General features: G+C 40.3%; 1 protein-coding gene and 1 pseudogene across 7 annotated transcripts in view; one reads left to right on the top strand and one right to left on the bottom strand.

Moving 5' to 3' along the window:
• The window catches only part of LOC149241084 (branched-chain-amino-acid aminotransferase 5, chloroplastic-like), a 172119-nt gene that overhangs the window by 48300 nt on the left and 108991 nt on the right, over positions 1-14828 (bottom strand). The gene's annotated exons all lie outside the window — the stretch shown is intronic.
• Positions 1-14828, top strand: part of LOC149241085 (uncharacterized) — a 150750-nt pseudogene that overhangs the window by 107893 nt on the left and 28029 nt on the right. The gene's annotated exons all lie outside the window — the stretch shown is intronic.

Raw genomic sequence — 14828 nt, 5'->3', positions numbered from 1 at the left:
TAACTGGTTTGGGAGATATTAAGATAATTAATACTTTTAATGGAGTTCCTAAGATTAAACTTAGAAAAAATAAAATATTAATGGGTATTAATATAAAATTGGGTTAGAAGGTTCCAAAAGTCATGGATCAAGCCAAACCTAATATTAGCTGTTGATTAGAGATTTTATCTTGTTCGTTGATGGACTAACGAGCAAAGTATAAGAAGAGGCTTGAGGGTCAATTGGAGAATACACCAGAGTGATCAGTGATTCGATTTGCTAGAGCAGGGATGCTAAGCAAAGTCGAATTAGTGATCAATAGCGAGGGGCAGTGAGTACGAGGCAGAGAGGCAGAGACAATACTAAGAGACTAGCACAGAAGCAAAGAGAGCGAGAGCAACAACCAGTCCAGGCTACGTAGAGCCCAACAGAGACAGCGCAGAGGCCAGAGGGACTACGTCATCCACGCAGAGGCTGATGGAGTGACGCAAAGGGTCCCAAAGGTTGCGTAGTGCCTCACAGGGCTGACAAAAGGGTCCTGGGGTTGACGCAGGTCAGCAGAAGGCTGATGCAGATGCCAGAAGGGCCAGCGTTGAGCTTTAGTTATGCCAGAGAGGGTTTTGTGGGATAGGTTTTTTGAATACCTATTTCCGAATATAGAGGTATTGCTGCCGTGTATTTTTCTCTGTTAGGTGAGCCGGTTAGGCACCCAGTTGTACCGAGATAGACTGCATAATAATATAACCCTCTGAATAGTTGCACAGGTTTTCCCGCATTGGGTTTTTCCGAGGACATTTGTCCAAAAATAACGATGTCACTTGTGTGTTTGTTTTCTTTTAGCTGATGATCTGTAGATGTTGTGACTGTATTGTGTTTATTTTGGTATTTAAATGTTTTAAATAACTTGTTCAAAATTTACAAGTAGAAGAAATAAACCAACAAAATACAGATTAATTTTCTAATGGATAGAGTTAGAAAATTCAACAAATAAAACATTGTACACATTCCTCATTACAAAAAGACAAATAAAGTGATTCAACTCTAGAGGCGATTCTGGAGATGTAGCCCAGTGGAGGGGGTGAACTTTGTTATCAACCTTGCTTCATGTTTTGTTTATTCGTGGTTTGATCAAGTTCTTTTAAATGCATTTTAAGTTACAATTTTATGATGAAATGAACATGTTTATGGATAAATTGTAACTTAATCTAACAAGCCCATATGGTCATTTAAAAGGTCTTTGTTATAAGTTTTTATGCGCTCTCAAGTTTTCAGATCACCCGGTACATTTGTCAAGTTTAATTCAAAGAAGGAGAAGGAAAATGCTTAAGAAGGTAATTTCTTAAGTTTCAAAATGTCGATTTTGGAAAATAAGTCTTTTTCTGATCCTTTCTTTGCAAATCTTTATTAAGATTCAAAGATGTTTAAAGAATTCTTAACCATGTATTAAATGGTGGGAGACTTGTGTAATGATGATAGGGAAAGCAATAAGTTGCAGAAATAGTGGAAAGCATTGGAAGATGAGAAGCAAGAGCTTCAAGATAAACTTCAAGTGATGGAGATGCAATTACAAGCTTCAGAAGAGGCCTTAGCAAAGTGTCGAAATGCTAAGGTAAATGAGGTAAGCAACACTTGTACACATTCAATTTCCTCTCAAGAAGATGTTTGTTTTGGTTCCTTCGAGAAGCACACTCGAGGAATTGGGTCAAAATTGTTATTGAAAATGGGTTACCAAGGGAAAGGTTTGGGAAGCCATGCCCAAGGTATGACAGAACCCATTATGGTTGAAGATTGACCTTGATATGCTAGAATTGGATATGGAAAAGAAGAGGTTGGAGAGAGTTCCAAGACTATTGAAGCAAATGATGTTTTGAAAGGAACTTCCACCTCATCAGAATTGTGACAAAGGTGACCATCGAAGGTATAGGCCTGATTATACGAAAGTTGTTTTTTATTATAAGAATCATGGTAATGTCATTTGTAATTTTTGGCATAAGATTCCATGTTCATTTTGTGGCCTATATAATCATAGAGTTTCGAAGTGTTGGAGGAGAATGTCTTCATACAAGAAAGTTTTGGAGGAAAAGCGACAAAAGGGCCAATCTCCAAATCATAAGGAAGTTAATGGTGAAACAAAGTTGCAACATTGTTGCACACATTATCATCAAAGTGGTCATTTGATTGACAAACGTTGGAAGCTTTATCCGAAATTTCGTCAGCAATATTGGAGGAAAGTTGCACAAGACCCTGCCAAAACTGAAAAAGTTATTCCAACAAAGATCATTCAAGAAATAGAGCATGAGGAAATACAGTTAAATATGGATCCATTCGAATGGTTTGGTAAGAAATGGTTAACATTTCTACAAAATTGAGTTTTAGTTATCATGCATGATTAAAACCTCCAAAAAATAGTTTATATTTGTTTCTGTTCATGAAAACAAGAAAATAAAAGTTGAATTGCATGCATCTGTGAAGAATATTCAGACACAAAAGTTTTGCTATCTAGCGAAGAACGAGCTTGGCTCAAATTCTCTCCTTTGTTGGCATGTTGATCTATTTTGAGAGATTTGCTAGCCAGTAGAGACACCACCTCAATTGCACCAACATGGTTCTACTGGCTCTTCAATTCATATCTCTATGTCAAAGAAATGAATCAGGATCAAAAATTGAGAGATGTTACATAGAATTCTTATTATTTTCCAATGTTACCAGAAGAGCCAAACACCTCTATTTCAGAAGAAGACGATCCACTGTATGCGATAGAAGATTTCCAAATTACCGGTGAAGCTGATGACAGGGTAGTGCACCATAGCTAGCGTCAGCTGGTAAATTCTGGTAAATTTTAGTAAGGCTTTTAGTGCAAAACGAAGGTTTTATGGGATTCCACATTATGGAAAACATGCAATGATATTTGTATTGAAAATATAGTAAGTGATGAAATTATGGAGTTGCATTGATTGACTGCAATTAAAAATTATTGTTGCGTGATATCTTTGATAGTTATTTGGGATGTTGGATCACCATTAAATGGAGCTTACCAATTTCATTCTTTTTGCGTGCTGGAATTAGAGTTGTATCACACATATATGATGGCATTGATAACATTAATGATGGCGTTGGATGGCATTGATGAATCCTCGTCAATGATATTGTCGAGATTGCGATGTTTCCATTTTTGGATTCCAGATTTATGGCATATCTACTGAATGCACGGTGGTTACACATTTTATGGTATTTTCTTCCATGAATGCACAAATATTTTGTTAAATATTCACTGCAATGCATATTTGAGGGCATAGTCATGATAGCTTATAGTTATAACAAAGACACGTTGCATGGTATCGATGGTAGATATGTTTATCACGAGAATTCTGGAGATTCGATGTGTTTGATGCATTCACAGTTGGGAGATTGTTTTTAACTCAGAAAGCGCAGATTTGGTGGAGATTTGGTGGCATGGGCCATGTAATAACATGGCCATATGCCACAGCCAATGCATTCAGCCCAATTCCATCCACTGCAAAAGCAGTAACATGGAACAACTATGGTTGGAACTGGAACCACAGATTTAAATGAAAACGATATTAGACAACGGATTTACGTAGCAGCCACGTTGAAACAATAAATATCAATCAATGTTAACAACCCAATTAATGGAGGTATGAATGGTGATGGACGCCATTAACCTTCTACGTGGAATTTGCCCGCAAAATTGTCGAGAGGCTACAACATCGCATTCATTGTGCCATGAGTTGTGGGTCAAAATCCATCCCGAATATGGAGTTTGGGCCACACTTGACCATAGTGATTATGACAACAAAATTTGTTGAGCCACATTGAGAGTTGATGCACAGTCTCAGAAAAATCCATAGTACGTTGAAAAATCTGCACTACGTTGTTAATTTTTGAAGACTATCACTTTGTTGGGTTTAAAGATGTGACTGCAGCTAAATATTTGAAGGAGAAGTTGAAGGCATCAAAAGTGCTCTATGAAGGCCATATTGACTACACAAGTATGTGCAAGCATTACGTGGCTCCACGGCTCAAACACAATGTTGATTTAGGGTAGCATCGAATGTGCTCTAGCCATGAAAATTGGTGGAGAGGCTAAAGCACATGAGATCTCCAAGACCCAGAAATGGTTTCGGCAGATTCTAACCGGTTTGAGAGATATTAAAACAATTAATATTTTTAATGGAGTTCCTAAGTCTAAACTTAGAAAAATAAAATATTAATGGGTATTAATATAAAATTGGGTTAGAAGGTTCCAAAATTCATGGATCAAGCCAAATCTAATCTTAGTCATTGATTACAGATTTAGTCTCGGTCGTTGAAGGACCAACGAGAAAAGTATAAGAAGAGACGTGAGGGTCAGTTGGAGAATACACCAAAGCGATCAGTGATTCATTTTGCTAGAGCGGGGTTGCTAAGCAAAGTTGAATCAATGATCAGCAACGTGGGGCAGTGAGTACTGGGCAGAGAGGCAGAGACAGTGCCAAGAAACCAGCGCAGAAGCAGAAAGCGAGAGCAGCAGCCAGAGCAGGCAACGCAGAGCCCAGCAGAGACAACGCAGAGGCCAGAGGGACTGCGTCATCCACGTAGAAGGCAAAGGGAGTGACGCAGAGGGTCCCAGAGGCTGCGCAATGCCTCAAAGGGCTAACAGAGAGGGTTCTAGGGATGACGCAGTGCAGCAGGAGGCTGACACAGAGGCCAAAAGGGCTAGCGCTGAACTTCAGAGTCGCTGGAGAAGGTTTCGTGGAACAGGTTTTCTGAATACCTGTTTCTGAATAGAGAGGTATTGCTGCTGTGTATTTTTCTCTGTCGGGTGAGTCGGTTAGGCACCTAGTTGTACTCAAGGAAATACTGCATAATAATATACCCTCATAATAGCTACACCGGGTTTCCCGCATTGGGTTTTTCTGGGGACATTTGTCCAAAAATAACGGTGTCACTTGTGTGTTTGTTTTCTTTTAGATGTTGATCTGTAGATGTTGTGACTGTATTGGGTTTATTTCGGTATTTAAATGTTTTAAATAACTTGTTTGAATTTAAACAAGTAGAAGAAATAAACCAGCAAAATACAGATTAACTTTCTAACGGATAGACTTAGAAAATTCAACACACAACATACTTGCATCTACAAGAACGCAGTTCATGCAAACAAGGAGCCATTGTGGTCATTGTTGAAGATTTGGACGAGGGCATACGAGGGTTCCACAAAATGTTGAGTAGTAGTTCTAATATGTCCACAGGCGTGAACCCTAATTCTCTTGCTCAACTTGTTATGGAGAAGACTCCTCACATTTATTTGGCCTTTGATGGAGCAGAGAAAATTGCAAGAAAGCAATGTGTTGATTCCAAAAGTAGTTGCCTATCAATGACTATGATTACCTGTTCAGTAGTGCAGTAAGTTACGTATTCATATTTTGTTGAATAGCAGCTATATCTTGGGGCTTGCTTGCATCGACTCTGTGATCTGGCTACTCGAACGATGATGGTAAGAGGACTGCGTTGCTCTTGGAAGTTGATGCCTTCAAGGGAGCTACTCTGAGACTGCTCATCGATACTCATATATTGGTGAGTGTGTTTGTCAAAATCTCTTTGACCTTTGTTCCAAGCTTCGGGCGCTCATCTTTATCATAATAACAATATTCTATGTCTATTTAATTTCATACTCGAAAAGTGGTGGTTTTACATAGATGTTGAGTCATGGAGTGGCATTCTTAAGTGATTCTCATGAAGGTATCTATAATGTCGGGCAAGAAGAGTCTACATAGTCGAAAGTGAGTCCAAGTGAAGACCACAGGTGTGTGGGACTTAAATTCTGAGCACATTCTTCTGGACCATGGAGATCCTTTACCGATTGAGTTGCAAATTAGTTTTCTCTTTTGTCTTGTGAAGATACAAATATTTTTCCTCCCAAGACCAGGATTTCCATGGTATGAAGCAATAATGGCATTAAAGCAAGACATTGCAAAATAGTTATAGCAAGGGACTAAGAAGTTGATTTAGATCAACTTGCAACAATACCAATGTTGTCAAAAGTCGGCATGGGAAGAGGTTCTTTCAGTTTTCTACTTACACAGTGAAGCTTCAGACTACTGATTGAGCGAGGAGGATCATTTATATTCTAGTCAACTTCATAGCCATGAAAAGAAAATTACATCATTGGTATAATGAATGTTATGACGACTTCTTACGAAATTGCTATTTCCAACAACAAGTGCAGATCACCTTTAGTATATTGGGTCAATTTCATCCAGAATGTTGCCAACAAAGCCAAAGTTGCAGGTTATAGTTTGAGCAACATGAAAGGAGTAAGAACAACTGCTTTAGAAAATCAATATCATGATATTAGAATCAACTTCAACTTCTTGAGCTTTTGGTGGACCAAAAGCCTTCCTCTGTGGGGAAGTATGATCCAAGAGGATCTTGACACATTTTCCAAGGAGCACCATGTTGAAGACAAGCTCATTGAAACCTAGGTTATGGGTATTTCAACTTTGAATGTAGATGTGGTTATTTTTGAATTTTTTTATTTGTAAAATAGAAATTGATTTATGAGAGGATTTCCTCAAAGTCAATTTCTAAATTCATGATGAAGTTGAGTCTTAAGGGATTTTCACTCATCCCTTGAGTTTTGGATAAGCTCCTTGATAGGTGGATCTAAGAGATTTATTCCTCAAGAATCTCATGGATCATCTCTTTAGAGAGTTATTTTCTCATTGGGATGTGGATCTAAGGAGATATTCTCTCCTTTGACTTGGGATCTTGAAAGCTATATAAAATCCTCCTATGTACTTGTGTAAGAGTGGGAGTTTCGGAGGAGAGAGCTTGAGAGAGTTTTTGAGAGCTTCATTTTGAGAAAAAATTTGGAGAGCATGGAGAGTTCAATAGGTCTTTCGGAGGCGTGTTAGGACTTATACACTTAGATTTTTGTGGCTCGATGTCCGTTAGAGCTCTCAATGGGGCAGAATGTTTCATCACCTTTTTTGATGACCATTTTAGGAAAACCTGGATCTGCTTCTTGAAGACAAAGGATGAGGTCTTTGATCGTTTTAGGGGGCTCTTGTGGAGAATACGACAGGGAAAACGGTCAAGGTGCTTCACTCAAATAATGGTGGAGAATAAATTAACTTCACATATTTTTTTGCAAAGGAAGGCATCAGAAAAGAGTGGACAACTCCATACAATCCATAGCGGAATGGAGTAGCGGAGCGGAAAAAAAAAACTATAGTCGGGGCTGCAAAAACGATGTTATGTGACCAGAATTTGCCTAGGTTTCTATTGGCAAAGGCATGTAACACAACAGTGTATATTCAGAACAGGACTCCTCATAGAGCATTGGGGAAGAAAACGCCAGGAGTCTTCACAAGGAAGAAGCCAGAAGTTAGTCACTTCAGGATCTTTGGTAGTATTGTTTATTGTCATGAGCCAAATGAGAAGTGCACCAAATTGGATCAGGTTGCAAAGAAGGGGTTTCTTGTTGGGTATAGTGAAACCTCAAATGCATACAGGGTCAACATTCCTAGTACTAAGAAGATTGTAGTAAGACGAGACATAAAGTTCATGGAGGACCGAGCTTTCAAGAGATCTAGTGAGATGCCTACAGGAGATCAGAATCAACCAGCAGAAGCTCCATTGGTCCAGCAGCAGGGGCAGCCACAGGGGCATCCAGTGGGACAGCTAGTAGGATAGTCGCAGGGATCTAGTACAATGACTAGTAACAACATTTCCTCAGGTGTAGGAAATCCAGTGAGTTCACAGCAGACAAAGCAGCAGAGGCAAGATGAGGAGGAGTTGGTTGAACCTCCCACCACTAGTGGTCGAGCTAACAGAGAGGTTCGTCAGACATTGAGAGATGCAAAGGATTTTATTGGAACTCCTAGGATGAACAAGAGAGAGCGCAGACAGCTTGACAGGTACCAAGCATTGGTGGCTCAGGTTCTAGAACCTTCCAGTTTTTAGGAAGCCGCACAACATCAAGTGTGGGTAGATGGCATGGTGGAAGAATACATCTCTATCATGACGAATGATGTTTGGGAGGTGGTGCCAAGCCCTAAAGACAGGTTAGTTGTAGGTTCTCGTTGGATCTACAAGATCAAGTACGTTGCAGACAACAACGTGGAGAAGTACAAGGCTAGATTTGTGGCAAAGGGGTATGCACAAAAAGAAGGGATAGATAATGAGGAGACCTTTTCACTAGTTTCTAGATACACTTCTATCCGGTCAGTTATATCCCTAACAACTCAAATGGGATGGCAGATTCACCAGATGGACGTCAAGGCAACATTCTTAAACTGGGTGATAGAGGAAGAAATGTACACAAAACAACCAGAGGACTTCGAGACTCATGAGAGGCACACTCATGTGTGCAGGATGAAGAAAAATCTATACGGGCTCAAGCAGGCTCCTAGGGCATGGTATGGTCGGATTGACAACTACTTGCAGCAGATGGGATTCATCAAGAGTGACGCAGATCCCAACCTTTACTATTTGATGGTAGAGGATGAGCCATTCATCCTAGTATTGTATGTGGATGATCTCTTCCTGACAGGGTCATCAAGGCTCATAGAGGACTGTAAGAGGAACCTGGCAACAGAGTTTGATATGAAGGACTTGGGGTCCATGCAATATTTCCTAGGATTTTAAGTTTAAAAACTAGTTGGTCATATGTCAGAATTGGTTCTGAGATATGGGAGGGGCCTAACGGACCAAAGAGGGTCGGTCAAGCCCATCGCTCACCCTAGCATGAGAGGCTCGACTATGAGGGAAAGTGTCGGCTAAAGAGGTGATCCATCGAGCCGGGGTTGTAGCCATCAGACGGAGGGGCAAGGAGGAATCAAGGGGAAATCCAGGTCCATGAAAGGACATTCCCTGAGCATATCAAGCATAAGTGGCCGTAGCGGGACCGGCGCTCTCTATAGTCCCCCCTTCCAATACCGTAAACTCCACGATGTGTATATCTCCACGACTCATTTCTTCCCGTCGATGACTGTATGGTTGGTTGTTTGCTCGTGAAGCAAGGAAGGTAGCATAAGGGTCTAGAACATCAAATCAAAAAGGGAGTGGTGTAGGGAGGAAGGGAGGAGTTCCACCCAAGCATAGAACACCATTTCCTGACCATATCAAGCAGTGTCCGTAGCGGTACCGGCTATGCCTACTGGATTCCCTGACCACCATATCGTGCACCATACTATGTCTCTATATCCACGACTCATTTAGTCCCCCCCAATTGCTGTGACTGTCTGCTTGGTTGGTTGGGTGACAAATAAGTAGAACGATAGAAGGACCAAGGCTCAAGCGGCTCAAGGGTGGTTTTTTGTGTAAGGAAAGAGGCGATGTCCTACAACGGACCATCCAAAATGAGCAGCGAAAAGGGTATCTGTCTAATGTCCAAGCAGCAATAAGGGTTCGGCGTTCATGAGCGGGGGTTCACTATCAGTAAGGGTCATTCCTTGCACTCGGAAGCGCAAGACCCTCCGGACCTTCCTTTCTTTTCTTTCAACCAGGGCTGATTATTTTGATCTTAGTAGTGTATAATGGACCACCCATAAGGACCACTATTCGGATAATTCCAAGCAGTTTGCGTATGATTTCCCGTATCATTCAGCCGATGCCGATGCTCATCCAATACGGGACCTAACGTAACCCCTTCCAATACGGACCTAACTGAATGTCCATCCATAAAGCTCTCTAACTCGTACCGTTCCGCCAATAAGGCTCCTACAGGGTGGCGTGAAGTTTCTTTGGTTGTGTTATTGTTGAACGATTTAGTAGACCGATTTCTCATACCTGACAAGACCTGAACTGACCTCTCAACCCCATTGGGAGGATACCTATCCTCGTGCCTATCATTGGGAGGATTATAGTCGTTGTGCCATCATCAGAAAGACTATGCATACTGCAGCAGATATCCTATATGTACCTATATACTTTGCAACATTTGAAGATGAAGATTGAAGGGAACCAAGTGAAAGCTCATGTATTAGACTCTCCCCTTTGGCTTACAACTGGATACAGATATTCTGAAGAGGTTCAAAATGCAGGATTGTAGACTCATGTCTATGCCCATGATCACTAACTAGAAGAAGATAGATGCGTCAGACGACAAGGATGTTGACCCCACCTTATATAGATAACTCATTGATTCTCTCATGTATCTAGTCAACACTAGGCCAGATATATGCTTCGTGGTCAATACCCTCAGTCAGTTTATGGTGGAACCAAAGAGGTACATTGGGAAACAACGAGGTACATTTTGAGGTATGTGTGTGGCACAATCGAGTATGGGTTGAAATATACTCGAAGAGATGACGTCAGACTATGTGGGGTCACAGATGCAGATTGGGCAGGAAGTTCAATGGACAGGAAAAGTACCTTTGTGTACTGCTTCAACATTGGATCAAGAATGGTCTCTTCATGCAGTAGGGAGCAGAAGTCAGTAGCACTGAGCTCTATAGAAGCAAATTATATGGCAACAAGCACATCTATGTGCGAAGCTATATGGCTTTGGAAGTTAGTAAGCTTGTTCAGGCAAAGGATGGAAGCGGCCAGTGTCTACTATGATAATCAGAGTTGCATCAAGCTCTCTAAGAATCTAGTGTTTCATGACAGGTCGAAACACAGATATTCAATGTCATGTCATCAAAGATTGTGTATAGCAAGCAGCGGTCCAGCTACAATATGTTCCCACAAATAAGCAGGTTGCAAACATACTCACAAAAGCTCTAGGGAGAGCTAAGTTCGTCTATTTCAGAGAATAGATGGGTATGGTGGAGAACCCATTTTAGTAGCAGGGGCAAAATATTTCAGATGCTTCTCAATTGCAGCAGAAATAGCAACAAATGAGAGGAAGTTGCAGTACAGATGCAAAGTTGGCAACAGTACTAGATGTATAGTGTAGTGTCAACAGTAACATGGATTCAGTAGTTTGGTTCAACTATAGTCAGTGGCAGATGAATCAAACTTAGAGCAGTGGTTGATGGACAGTGACTGAGGAAACAACATAGTGACTAAGGGAACAACACAGTGACTGCGGGAACAATGTAGTAACTGAGGAAGCAACATTGTGATTGAGGGAGCAGCGTAGTCATTTCCAGCAGAATTTCCTGTCAAACATCAACAACGTGACAAAGGGTGGTACAAAGACAGGGTGTTGTGCCAGAATGCGCAGCACTAGAGAGAACATCTTCCTCGCTAAGAGGGAGTGTTAGTTTATGTAGCATCAGAGGTGTTCTAGTCTCGAAACATTGTGGAGAGGCTAAAACACATGAGTTCTCCACGACCCAACAATCGTTTCTGGAAATTCCACCTAGAAGTGTCTCAATTAGATTATTAACCTATTTTTTAATGTTTCCTAAGTCTCAGCCATCGATTATGTTTTAATCTTGGTCGTTGGAGTCCCAACTGGAGATTATAAGAGGAGGTCGATGGGTAGATGGAGAATACACCAGTGCAAACACTCAGTGATCTAGGCAGATCGATTTTCCAGTAGTAGAGTGTTCAACAGGAAGATTTGAGCCAGAGATCGAGTAGCAGGTGGTAGAGGAGTGAGGCAGTATTCTGATGGAGGTTTCCAATGCCAGAAGAATTAAATTGAGGGAGTGCGAGTTTTCCCAAAGGGACTGCGCAAGGACTAAGCAGGCAGCAGCATCAAAGCAATTCAATCTAGCTAGAGGAACAGTTGATTCAGTAGCTGGTTGTTGGGATTTCATCAAGGGGACCAGTGAATTAGTTCCAGAGGTAGAGAGAAGCAGTGATGTATATTTCAGGAGTTTCTGGAGGCAACAACAGTAAAGCCTATGCAAGCACTACGCAAAGGCTGACGCAGAAGGAAGTGCGAGTTACTGAAGGGCCAATTTCGAGAGCTGAAATCAGCTATGGGGTGAGGAAAAATCCTCACAAGAATTTTGCCAGTGATTCTCTCAGATTGGATTGTCAGTTTGACATCCAAATTATTGTACTCAGATTTGCCGCCGAAGAATAATAATAAAACCCTCATCCAGTGCACCAGTTTTCCCAACTTGGGTTTTTTCGGGGACAATTGTCCAAACATAACGATGTCATAATTTTGTGTGTGTGCTAGAATTTCTCGGTTTCCAGCGTTTTATTTTTCCGCAGTATTTTATGGTGAAAATTGCAGTTGTGATTTTATTCATTGTTTGTCATAGCAAATAAACTGCATAATTAAATTTACAATTAGAAGAATAATTTCCAGTTGTTGCAATAGTTGACATTTTCACAATCAGTGGACAATTACAAAAGATGTGTATTATTGTATTACATTTGTTGTTTCTTATGCATATTTACTCGTGCTAATTATTATTGTTAACTTAATGAAATGTGGCACACATTCCATGTGTTTTTTAGTTGTTATGCATTGTTGTACATGTGGCTTAACTTGCATAAATGCATCAGATGTTGGGCATGATGATTCTATAGTAGTGAAATTGTCTATTTGGTCAATGGGTATTTCATAGGCAATAGACACAGGTATATAGTTGATGAGCAATCCACGAACAATGATTCTGCATATAATTGAATCATTGATGAGTGGTCGATGGGAAAAAGATAACCATATATACAATCAACAATAGTCGTCTGAGTATATAGTTAACGAGTAATCGATTTTGTTGTAAAGTTCACAGGTGATTGACGGGATATGGACACAAGTGTATAGCCGGATAACAAGTTATATTTGTCAACCATGCCTAAATAACCCTCGAAATCTATTGCTGTCATAAAAAGAGTGTTGAAAAACCTTAGTTTTAGAGTTGGAACAACCCTAATGCATAAAATAACATTGTATAGAGAGATAAGAGTTCACACTAGTTCTGTACCATGTTGAAATGATAAAGAGTTCATAGATATGTATTAAACACTCCCACAAACCCTAATCCAACATAAACCTTGGATAGAATTATCACATAAAGAGAAGTGAACCCGTGAACAAGAGTACAAGAGATATGGTGCCCCTAGGCAAAAGAATCAATCACTAATGAATCCAAGATGATGATACAAAAGACTCATAAGGTGTGTGTTTATACACAACTTATGAGGTGGGGTGCCTTCCTCCATAAGGGGGTTATGGGCCCACATAAATGCCTAGGTAAGCCTTATCCACCTAAAATATTCTAAAATAATGTTGACTAGGTCAACTACTAAATCATAACCTAGTAATACAATAATAAGGGTGCATGGCCATAAAGATGAGTAACAACAAGTGAATCTTACCATCATTTCAATACAAAGTTGGACACAATGTGTACTAGCTCAGTGAGATTATGTACAACCTCATATTCAAGGGGCGGATGACACATTTCGTCGAGGGCACGAAGGTGTATCCATTCTATGTGCAAGCATGATCAATAGTTAAATTTGCACACCTAGACCCACATTATTAGATTCTTTCTTTTGGCCTCAATTCTTTTGAGCTCCTCCCAAGGTTACCCAATCAAGCCCTCTTAACCTTGGACACTCTCTAGACGACATAATCAAGCAATATATTGGTGCCTTCTCAATGAATACTTCTTCCGTATTAGTCTTCCATCTACTCCTAATATATTGTGGATCTCTATCTTTTCTTAGTTGTGTTACTTAGTCTCTTATAGATTTTATTTTTTACATTTGGGTATTCTTTTGCACTCCTATAGTTTGTTCAAATGTGTAATATTCCTAATGGAAAAATTTACAATAATAGCACAAACATGCAAGACAATACATCATAAAAAAATTTAGTAAACACCAACAACCCATAAATGCTCCCAAACACGCCAAAAATGGGAAATTTTATTATATACACTATTCGAGTACAATGTGAAATAGAAAGTGTGCACCTGGGCTTGCACAAGGCAAGCTACAAGCCTCAAGTGATCGATATGCCAATGCCCAACTACTGCTAGAGTTTATCTATAAAAAAATATGCGTTGACCCGGTATAATTTTGCACAACTGGCTGTGTTGAGATCCTGATTTGACCCCTCAAATCTGCCACGAAAATTATGCAAAATCAGATTTGAGGTCCTTGCCAAAACCCAAAAAAACCCAGAAAGGGTTTTGGCAAATTCTACCGACCACCCAGAACCCAAAATTTAGGCTCACTCCTCCTAACTCGCTGCTAAATAATCATGCTATTTTGGGGCACCAAAAATCCTCCAAAAATTATGCAAAATTAGGAGCAGACTCCTTGAGGCTAGTCCAACAAAACCCAGAAATGATTTGGGCTAATTCTGACCTCCCAGAATTACCCAAATTACGCCCTCCTTGACAATTTCTGCGTCCCCCACAATTCAAACTGCTGGATATGTCACCAATTCCTTCTCAATTAGCTGTAGGATTTCCCTACAAATTTCCTCCTGGAAGATGTGAGTGAAATTCCTTCCAAAACCCAACACAAATAAGATGAATCCAACCCCACAAATTCTGCCCAGTAATACTTCTATGTAGACCCTAAAATGGTGAGTTTGGCTCTCTCAGCAGCAGCAACTTCCAAGCCCGAAACTCTTCAAAAATGTTGGTCCACCCTCAATGAAATTTCTCTTAAATTCACTGGCCAGAATTCCCCTTGAAACTCCCTCAGCTCAGTGGTTCGATTTTTGTCCATGCGTCCTCCTGGAAGTTCGAACTAGCATGAACTCCAACAAATCTCTCCCCACAAAGTTCCAAAATACTCTCCTAGGGTGACACTCGAGGTTCACCGAAGGTAGAGGTGGAATTCCCACTTGGGAATTCCTTGTGCTAAACAACAAAGGTTTATTTGGATAAACAACTCAAGAAAACTTGTGTTCAAAAGTTAGATTGTCAAAAGATACCAAATGGAGGCCTTCTTGCCTTATTTATAGAAGTTGGTCC

The sequence above is a fragment of the Pinus tabuliformis genome, chromosome 8 (assembly GCF_031772625.1).
Source record: "Pinus tabuliformis cultivar Carrire ecotype Pingquan chromosome 8, CPIR1, whole genome shotgun sequence".
NCBI lineage: Eukaryota > Viridiplantae > Streptophyta > Pinopsida > Pinales > Pinaceae > Pinus > Pinus tabuliformis.
The sequence above is the reverse complement of the archived record's forward strand: the minus strand, read 5'-3'. Positions and strand labels throughout refer to the sequence as shown.